Source organism: Piliocolobus tephrosceles, chromosome 20 (genome assembly GCF_002776525.5).
Source record: "Piliocolobus tephrosceles isolate RC106 chromosome 20, ASM277652v3, whole genome shotgun sequence".
Classification (NCBI taxonomy): Eukaryota; Metazoa; Chordata; class Mammalia; order Primates; family Cercopithecidae; genus Piliocolobus; species Piliocolobus tephrosceles.
The window spans coordinates 29,466,221-29,477,325 of NC_045453.1; positions in this window are offsets into that span (position 1 = coordinate 29,466,221).

The following is an 11,105-nucleotide window of genomic DNA, read 5'->3' on the forward strand; positions in this document are numbered from 1 at the left end:
GGGACCAGGACCCCTCTGACACCCATAGCCTTGTGTTTACAACACTTCAACCCTTTAAAGCAGGATTTTCAAGTACCTGACATGGGCACAGACAGTCTGGGGAAGAAAAAGTGAGGATCAGGAGCAGCTGAGGTTCCCAGGAAAGCCACAGCCTGCCTCGAGGGGCTGCCTCTCAGATCTGGCCATGGACAAAAGACCACTTGGCTGTGCCACAGCCTCACCGAGGGCAAACATCCAGCATTGAACATGAATGTCAGACTCCCAACAGTTGGCAAAATCCACATTTTTAAAAGCACAAATCCACATTAGGAGATTTTCTCCAAAAACTAACCTGGATTCTTGAAAAATGTCGATGTCATAAAAGACAAAAATGAAAACGACAGCAGAAGAGTTCCAGATGAAAGAAGACAGAGGAGATGTGACAGCTCAGAGCACAGTAAGGAACGCTACTGGGACAGCTGGGGACATAGGGACGCAGGCTGCATATTAGATAATAGTATGGGTGCTGTTATGTTGGTATTAGTGTAAGAATATGCTATGATTATATCATATACATGATACATTTCCCACTAACTAGTTTGAAAGCTGTACTGTAGTTATGTAAGAGAAAATCCCTAGGAGATATATACTGAAAGTTTTATTTATTTATTTTTAGACAGAGTCTCACTCTGTTGCTCAAACTGGAGTGCAGTGGTGCAGTCTTGGCTCACTGCAACCTCCACCTCCCAGGTTCAAGCGATTCTCCTGCCTCAGCCTCCCAAGTAGCTGGGATTACAGGCATGTGCCACCACACTTGGCTAATTTTTGTATTTTCAGTAGAGACAGGGTTTCACCATGTTGGCCAGGCGGGTCTCGAACTCCTGACCTCTAGTGATCTGCCCTCCTCGGCTTCCCAAAGTGCTGGGATTATGGGTGTGAGCCACCGTGCCTGGCCATATATTGAAAGTTTTAGACGTGAAGTGTTATGACATCAGCAAGCTGTGTATGTACATCCACACACACACATCTCCACCATCTGTCTCTATACACAGATACAGAGCAAAGGCAGTGTGAGAAAATAGTGTCCAGTGCTGAGCCTAGGTGAAGACGGGTGGATGGTCATTGTACTTTTGGGGGCAACTTTTCAAAATAAAAAGTTGGTGGCAAGCCTTGGATGGCTCACACTCTCAGGCAAGTCTGCAGGCCGTATGTGGCCCGTGACCTTCCTGGTTTGTGGCATTTGCATTAAATCACCTGAGGCATAGGCAACTTCCCTGCCTGGCTTGCAGACCCCAGAGAAACGTCACCTCTCTGAAGCCTCTGTGCCTGCCTGAGAGCTAAGCCGGGACCTTGTCCCGGGCACTTGCAGGTCGTGTGAGTCCACGGGCTACAGCTGGGTGCCTATTTGTCGTCTCTGAACGAGGCTATGAGCAGAGACGGGAATGTTTCCTACTCACGTTAGTACCCTTCTCCCCACACCCTCCTGCATATTATTAGGATTAAAATGCAAAGACTCTGAATCACAGAGACCTTTACTTCTAAAACATGCTTTGAGGGTCAGCAGAAAAGGGTCCAGGCCTTGTGTGGCTGGTACTCCATGCAGTCAACTCTTCTGTGTTTTTGTTTTGTTACACAAGGCTTCCATTTTCAAAAATATCTCACAGATCAAGACGGTTTCGAGCTCCAGCCATCACACCCACATTCCAGCTATCAGGAAGGAGAAAGGAACAATGAAAAAAATGGGGAAATAACATGTGTGACCTGCTGGGGAGGGTTTTTAGAAACTTCCAGATGATGCTTCTGTTTGCATCTTCGACAGTCACATGGCCACTCTCACCTCCAAGGAGACCTGGGAATGGAGTCTTTATTCCAGGAGACCATGTGCCCATCTGAAATGTGGGGGTTCTGTTCATGTAGAAGAGAAGAATGGTGACACTAAGGTACAAACTGCAGCCTCTGCCACCCCTCCAAGCCCACGGAAGACCTGGCATATACTTCATTGAGGGGAAGCAAACTGGATCTCTTGGGCCAAATCTGGCCAGCTATCTGTTTGTCTACACTCCATGAGGTAAGCATAGCTTTTACACTTTAAAGGATTATATTTATTTTATTTTATAATTTTTTTTTGAGATGGAGTTTCGCTTTTGTTGCCCAGGCTGGAGGGGGCCGATGTTGGCTCACTCCGCCTCCAGGGTTTAAGTGATGCTCCTGCCTCAGCCTCCCAAGTAGCTGGGATTACAGGCATGCGCCACCACGCCAGGCTAAATTTTTGTATTTTTAGTAGAGATGGGGGTTTCGCTATGTTGGCCAGGCTGGTCTCGAACTCCCGACCTCAGGTGATCCACCCACCTCGGCCTTCTAAAGTGCTGGGATTACAGGCATGAGCCACCGTGCCAGGCCTAATTGATTATATTTAAAATGGATATGCAAGAACCTATGTTAACAGCCTTGATACTGCCTCTTAGACAGTAAAACCTAAACTATTGAAATCTGACCTTTAAGAAAAAGTTTGCTGACCTCTGTTCTGGATGCTTAATAAACTCTTTTAAATATTTGTTTTTTCAAGTATTTACCAGCCTCTCCCCATGTGCCAAGCCCTGGCGATGCAGCAGCAAGCTGCCCTCATGGGGGCCCTGGCTAGGAGGGAACAGAGATAAGAAATAACTAGTGAAATGTAGTTAACTAATTACAGCTGTGCTTCCTGCTGTGCACAAGTGTGGGGTGTTACCAATGCAGATGATGGAGCAGCTAATCTATTTAAGGCAGGCCAGGAAAGGGCTGCAGAAAGGCTGGTCAGCTGAAATCCAAAGCAGGTGGAGTTAGTTGGCTTGATTAGCCCGGTGAAGTGAGTGCTGGAGAGGAGTGGAGAGTTCCCGGCACAGAGAAGAACAAGAATGAAGACCAGAAGGTAGGAAAGATATGCGTTGTCTGGAAATGGCAATTGGCCACTGTGCACTGTTGTTGTTGTTGTTGTGTAAAAGTGAAGCGAGAGGAGAGGGGCAACATAGAAACGAAAACCTTTCTCTCCTGGACCTGCAGGAAACCATTCACATTGCCATTTGCTTCTGTCTGTTTCCAGGAGCCTTTCAAATCCCAATGAAATAGCCATTTCTAAATTGTACCCACTGCCCTCCTTTCTTTTCATCCCCCCTGCCTTTCCCTAAGTCTTTTAGAAAAAAAAAAAAAAAATGCAGGGATTCCAGAAAGACTGGTCCAGCCGCATGGAAAGCGGCCCAGGAAACTGCCTGGTGATGGTTGCAAATGCCGTGAGAAGAAAATTGTCCTGTAATTGAAGGGGAAATTCTTTACTAGGATTGTTAAAGAGTTCTACAAGCTCCTTTCATCTGTGGCTTGTTCCACGCTTTAATTAATTTTGATCTGGGAGGTTTCCCGAGCCTCTGGTTGCACCCACGTCTCTTGGAGATCAGGCCTTCTGTTGCAGGTGGAGAAACTGAGGCCAAAGAGGCCCTAGGGTGTGGGGGACCTCGGGGGAACAAGTCCTGCATCAGAGGGCTGGTTTCTGAACATTTTGAGCCTCAGGCTTTCAGGAAAGAGCCCAAAGCCAGCCACGTCAAAGAAGAGAAAGAGTTTCTACCTTTAAAAAATGTGTTTTTGTTATAAAATTGGTGAAATCACATTTTATAAGTGATTAGGAAAAAAACCACATATAAACACAGGAATATTCATGACCTGTTTTTATATTGCAACTGGCTAAAGAAAACCTTGATATTGCCCACTGGGTTATTCTCCTTTTTCTTGATTCTTGACTGAAACCCAACTCAAATTGGCTTAAATAAAAATGGTACTTCGTTGGCTCACATAATAATAAATTCTGAGGTAGTCCACCTTCAGTCATATCTGGTTCCAGGGGCAGAAGCAATGTCATCAACTTTCTCTCTCAGCCTCCTTTGCTCTCTGGCTCTCTCTCTCTTTCTCTGTCTCTCTCTCATGCTTTTTCTCTTTCGCTCTTCAAGTTTTCTCTCTCGCTCTTCAAGTTTTCTCTCTCCTCTCTGCTTTGCAGACTCATCATGAGGTGGTCATAACAGCTCATAGAATTTGCTTGGTCTTGCAACTTCAAGGGGAACATGGTGTCTTCCTCCCAAGCGATCCAGGAAAATCCCAAGAGGGAACAGTATTGAGAGGCACAGAGATAGTAAAGAGGACTTCAAAGAATTTTGCTTATTACTCTGACAATATTTCTCCCTTGGGGATGTTTAAGTGACGTTTGTAAAGTTTCCAATTGCTTTCAACTGTGTTTTTTTTTTTTTTTTTGGTTACTGAGCTGTTTCTTTGAAATCACGTAGAAAAACAGACACACACAAATCATCACCCATTATTTTATCATCACTGTTATGATTTGGGGGTGTCTTGTTGTCTGGGTCCCAACGCATTGCGGTGCTAAGTGTAATTGGGGTGGTGCTGGGAGGGGTAGGGTAGTGTATTTAGGTTTTGGAGCCAGATGGACTTGGTCTGAATTCTGCTTCTTTTATTCTTATTAAGTGCACGGTCTTAAGTAATGAGCATCGCACGGGGAAAGGAAGAAAGAGAAGGCGTCCCTCCAGTCTTGGAACTTAAGTCCTGAGCTCGATGCTGATTGAATTAACCCTGACCAATGCCTGTGGCCAGGAGAATGCCACGTGCTGAGTAGCTCAGGTTGTAGTTACCTGAGCCAATCACTGTGGAAGGCAGGGAGGGGGGCACCCCGATTGGCTTAGACCGGTGAAGGCTGCTACAATGATGGACTGGACTGCAGATGTGTGAGAAACTACCGCAGAGCTGGTGCAGGCTCCGGGAGGTGGGGCTGCGGCACCTCCTGGGCTGGTAGGGTCCTTAGGCATGGAGGGGAGCGGTGGGGGTTCTGTCTGGGCTTCTCACCGGGCATGGCTCTGGGGCTCTGCCCTCCACCTGTTCCTTGACCTGTGTCCCTCTGCTCACCCTGCCCCTATCCCAAGCCAGGGTTATGCCACGTCCCCAACCCTCGCCTTTCTCCTGGGTGAAGGGAGCTCTAGCCGCTGCAGTTTGGAAGCCAGACGGTTTTTTGTTTTCTCCTTGGCAAAACATGAGTTCTCTTTTTCTAAGAAAATAAAGGGACTTAAAAAAAGAAGAAGAAGAAAATAGGAAAATCGTATAAAAATAAAAGCCCAAATCCCAACTCCAGTAGCAGATTATACTCCAAATAACTCTTAACAAACTAGGCTTGGAACCATTCTATAAGAGGCAACCAGACCCATCAGAATTAAGTTTTTCGTAAAGGCAGAGCCAAACCGAGAAAGGTTCTCAAGGAAAAGATTGCTCCAGGCTTCTGAAGCAGACATTTTAATAATTGTTATCAATATCCATGACTTACTGAGCGCTTACCATGCACCGTGCTAAGTGTGTTACCTATTATCTGCAACCCTCCCGATGACCCTCTTTTACAGAAGGGTCTCTTCTGTAAAGAAGACAGACCCCATCCTGTCTCTTTCTCCAAAGCTCCATAACCACTGTCCTTCCCTACCTCTCTCCACGTCTGGGATTTGAGAATGTTTGCAGAGTGACGTTTCTGGAGTGAGGTGGGGCTTGAGGCAGGTAGAGCCTCCTCTCCTGGTCCCTGGATTCTGTTGGGTTTTGGTTTGGTTCTTTAGGACTACTTCAAGCTGGCTGGAGAAGGGACTTATTCTTTCTGATTTCTTACCCCCCAGATTCTTCCACAAAGCGAATTGGCTCCAGCCAGTCTGGAGTTGCCTGTCTTCTTGTTTTTTAGATGAGAGGGAAGCAGAACATAATGAACTGATGCAATAGGAAAGATCCCTGGACTTAAGAAGGAAATAGTCTCCTCTCCTGCTGACTTCGTGAGGCAAAGCAGATCAGAAAGGGTGAAAATTCTTTCACCAGAGGTAAGTGCTAAAAAGACAAGAAGAGCAAGCTAAAGCGGAGAGGTACTGGAGGTGCTCCTTTGGGTGGATGATCAGGGAGGGCCTCTCTGAGGAGGCGACATACAAGCAAGGCCCTGAATGATGGGAAAGAACCAGCTATGGGAGAACTTGAGGAGAGAGCATTGCAAGCCCAGGAGCAGCAGGTGCTGAGATGTGGAGGCTTAGCAAAGGCTACCTGGGGAAAGAAGGGAAGCATGTGGTGGGAAAAAAGGCCTCCCTGGAAGGAGAAAATGCCATTACCTTTCATGCCTGAAATGTCCCTAAGCCAGTGGAAGCTTTTGCCACAGTCAGCTAGGATGTCATCGGAGTCTATGCCGCAGTGGTCTTCCCAACCTGGTGACCTGGGGGCCTACTCAGTGGCTAAGGAACATAGTTGTTCATTCCTGCAAAGAGTGGGACTGTGCGTGACTCCCTGCACTAGGTGGGGAAAGGAAGTTTCAAGTAAGAAAAGTGTCCCCACTATGGGGACTCTTGGGGCCACCTTCACCCTTGGGTTTAGCAACCTGTGAAGGAAAACAGCCCAGGGAGGGAGGGATGTGGCCTGCCTGGCTGCAAGGCTCAGAGTGCTGGCAAAGAGGAGGAACACGCTTTGTTGAGGAAGCATGAGTCGTCACTTACAAAATGCTTGCTTGCTTCTTTCTTTCTTTTCCTCTTTCCAGTTCAGAGCAAAAGGCACCGCCTTATCCTGTAGGCAACATCAGGTTGTTTTTCAAAAGTGAAAATTGATATTTGCTCTCTGCGCTGTGTTGATCTTCATTTTAGTGGCCCTCCAGGCAAGCAAATAAGAAAATACTGGTTTCCACGATGGGAAAGCAGGGAGATACAATACTTGAGGGGCAACAACCCAAAATTTAATATGGATGATTTGCTCAAATATTCACTGGGTCTGTTTAAACATTCCAGATAACCAAAATGATATCCTGAGGAGGCAGCACAGCACATATTTAAATAGCCGAGTGCGTGAGTCCTGACAACTTGGGTTTTAGTCTTATTTTTGCTTCTTACCAGCTCTGAGAATTTGAACAAGTCCCTTATCCTCTATGAGCCTCCGTTTACCTGCCTAAAAAATGGAAATAATTTTCTCATAGTATTGTTGTGTCTGGCAAAGAGTAGATGCTCAGCACAGCCTTGGATATACATGAAGTGTTTACCATAGTGTTTGGAACATGGTAACAGTTCATAACATTTAAGCTACTTGTCTAATAATGATGATTAGCGGAATTCGTATTTGTGGTAATAGTGATGAATGGCAGATTCCAGAGTCAGGCTTTCTGGGTTCAGTTAACTGGCTCTGCCACTTACCATCTGTGTGACCTTAGGCAGGTTAGTTGACTTCTCTGAGCCTCAGTTTTCTTGTCTACAAAGTGGTGATGAGAGTAAAACACAGGTAGTATGAGGACTAAATGGGTAAGAACTAAGAACCGATCTAGGTACGGGGTGAGCATTATAAGAGTGTTATTATATTATTAACAGTCATCTATTACTATTCTAATGCTAGAAAGTATTCTTTTTTTTTTTTTTTTTTTGAGATGGAGTGTCGCTCTGTCACCCAGGCTGGAGTGCAGTGGCCGGATCTCAGCTCACTGCAAGCTCCGCCTCCCGGGTTTACGCCATTCTCCTGCCTCAGCCTCCCAAGTAGCTGGGACTACAGGCGCCCGCCACCTCGCCCGGCTAGTTTTTTGTACTTTTTAGTAGAGACGGGGTTTCACCGTGTTAGCCAGGATGGTCTCGATCTCCTGACCTCGTGATCCACCCGCCTCGGCCTCCCAAAGTGCTGAGATTACAGGCTTGAGCCACCGCGCCCGGCTAGAAAGTATTCTTCCTCAGAGCAGGGACTTGGTTCTACTTTCCGCTGTATCTCTAGTATCTTCAACAGTGCTGAGCACAGAGTAGGAGCTCAGTAAATTTTCACCAACTGGCTGGGAGCGGTGGCTTATGCCTGTAATCCCAGCACTTTGTGGGGCCGAGGCAGGTAGATCACTTAAGGTCAAGGGTTCAAGACCAGCCTGGCCAACATGATGAAACGTTGTCTCTACTAAAAATACAAAAATTAGCCAGGTGTGGTGGCTCATGCCTGTAATCCCAGCTACTTGGGAGTCTGAGGCAGGAGTATCATTTGAACCTGGGAGGTAGAGGTTGCAGTGAGCTGAGATCATGCCATTACACCCAAGCCTGGGCAACAGAGCGAGACTCCATCTAAAAAAATTTTTTTTTCCACCAACTTAGTTAAATAAATGGAATAGAAAGCCATGAATGACTCCAGAGTTCCTCTGCAGATGGAAAGAGCCTGACTCTCTATCTGCTAAGAATGCTGGTAGGTCTAGAATAGAAATCCCTCTCCTTCCCTTCAAGTAGATGCCTTTCAGGACCAACTCTTGTGCCACAAATACACACAATGCTCAGTAAATGGATGTAAAGGCTTCTCGGTTCTCCATGGACTCATAGCACCGAACACCAATTCTGTCTCCAGCACGCATCTCCCAGCGGAGCCCCCTTGGCTCAGGAGCCTGAGATCTCCTTGGTGACCCACTGTGTTCAGTTCAATGGCATCTCCAGGGCCTTCCACATAATAGGCACTCCACTCAGGCAAGTTGATGAAATAGTACTGACACATGCAGAGGACACTCAGTAATGCCTTTTGGATGGAGTTTGCATGTTTGACTGAAGAGGAGAAGAAAGAGATGCATATTTTTCTCCTCAAACTGGAGCACACAGGTCGTTGGGGGGCAGAGCTTGATTAGAGACTGGGTCAGCTTAGTAGCCACAGGGGCTGCTAACATCTCTAGGACACTAACTTGTCACTGGGCAGGCAACGAGATAGAGAAAATTACATTTGTCAGCCCTCCGTTCTGAGAGAATATTCTCTCGAGCAACCACAGTCATAAGGAATATTTTGATAAGCGGCGTGGGCTGAGGATGAGACGATGAAACCCTCTCTGTGTTGGTAATTTAAGGTGCCAATTTGACTGGATTAAGGAATACCTAAGAACTGGTAAAGCACTTCCGGGTGAGTCTGTGAGGGTGTTTCCGGACAAGATTGGCATGTGAGCTGAGTCAGTGAACTGAGTGGGGAAGTTTCGCCCTCAATAGGGTGGGTACCATCCAATCAGCTGGGGGCTCAGAACAAAAAAGACAGAGGAAGAGCAGTTTTTTCTGTCTTTCCTGGAGTTGGCACATTCTTCTCCTGCCACTGGACATCAGAACTCCAGGCTTTCTGGCCTTTGGACTCCAGGACTTACACCAACACCCTTCCCCTTCCCCTACCCCCAGGGTTCTTAGGACTTTGGCTTTGGACTGGGAGTTATACCACCGACTTTCCTGGTTCTGAGGCCTTTGAACTTGGGCTGAGACATACCTTTGACATCGTAGTGTTTCCAGCTTGCAGATGGCCCTCCTGGGACTTCTCGCATTGTCTCGGGGAATAGCACCTGTCTTCCTTCTACCAGTACTGATCTTTTAAACAAATGGTCACTTGGCCACACCCTTGGTTTGCTTTCCTAGAGATGCCTTTTATGTGGCCAAGTGTGACTCTTCCAAATCTCTCTGCTATGCTTTTCTTTTAATTATAAATTTTTTCTTAAATAATTTCTCTTCCCTCACATCTTACTCTATGTCATTAAAAGTAGCCACACAGTTCCTTCAACATTTTGCTTAGAAATTTCTTCTGCCAGATATCCTAGTTCATCACTCTTAAGCTCTGCCTTCCATAAAGGCCCTGGGCATGGACACAGTTCAGCCGAGTTCTTTGCCTCCTTGTAATAAGGATGACCTTTACTCCAGTTTTCAATAAGAGAGTCTTCATTTCCATCTAGATGTCATCAGAATGGTTTTGACCATCCCTGTTTCTACCAGCCTTCTGGTCATGACCACTTAAGTCATCTCTAAGATGATTCAGACTTTCCAAAGCTATTCTCTTCTGAGCTCTCACCAGAATCGCCCATTATGTTCCCTTCATGGCAACAGAAGCTTTTCTTGCATCTTCCTCTGAATTCTTCCAGCCTCCACTAGTTATCCTGTTGTTGTTGTTGTTTTAAGACAGAGTCTCACTCTTGCCCAGGCTGGAATGCAGTGGCATGATCTTGGCTAACTGCAACCTCCACCTCCCAGGTTCAAACGATTCTCCTGCCTCAGCCTCCCAAGTAGCTGGGATTACAGGCATGCACCACCACGCCTGGCTAACTTTTGTATTTTTAGTAGAGACAGGGTTTCACCATGTTGGCCAGGCTGATCTTGAACTCTTGACCTCAGGTGATCCTCCCTCCTCGGCCTCCCAAAGTCTTGGGATTACAGGCATGAGCCACTGTGCCTGGCCCATTACTCAGCTCTGAAGTTGCTTCCACATATTTAGGCATTTGTTATAGCAACAGCTCCACTCCCAGTGCACATTTCCTGTCTCAGCTCATTTTGTGGTACTGTAACAGAATATCTGAGACTGGGTAATTTGTAAAGAAGAGAGATTTATTTCCTATAGTGCTGAGGACTGAGAAGTCCCAGGTTGAAGAGCCTGCATCTTGCAAGGGCCTTCTTGCTGTGTCATCCCATGGCGGAAGGTGGAAGGGCAGGAGAGCACATGTGTAAGAGAGAGAAGGGGGCCAAACTCATCCTTTGATTGGGAGCCAACTGTTGTGATAACTAACCCACTCCTGAGATAATGCCACTAATCCATTCACGATGGCGGCGCCCTCATGACCTACTCACCTCTGAAAGGTCCTACCTCTCAACACTGTTCCATTGGGGATTATGTTTCTGACACATGAACTTTGGAGGGCACATTCAACCCATAGCACTCCCTCATTCACATTAAAATAGAAGTGAATTGTCACCAGGCTGCCTCCTTGGGACCCTGTGCTAGTGGATTCGGAGTGGGGGGAGGGGATGCTGAGTAGGGCATGCAAGAATAGGCCAGAGCTACATTACTCTAAGAATGAACCTGAGGGTCTCTTCTGGGATTGCTTCTCAGTTTGAAAGTCAGTAGAGTTTCTAGCCTGCTTCCCAGCATGGTTGTCTCTGAGGCAGGGAGTGATAAGCCAAGGGGTATGTGAAGCCACAGCTTAAATGTGGTATGTCTTCCGAAGCTGGTTGCAAACCCTTTTAGGATAATTTAAGACAAGTGTCAGGATATGATGGAGTAGAATAACAAATGTCTTCATAGATTTTTAAACACAGTATTTCAAAAATATCTTGAGCTTGCTCCAGCCAAGTCATCCAGAC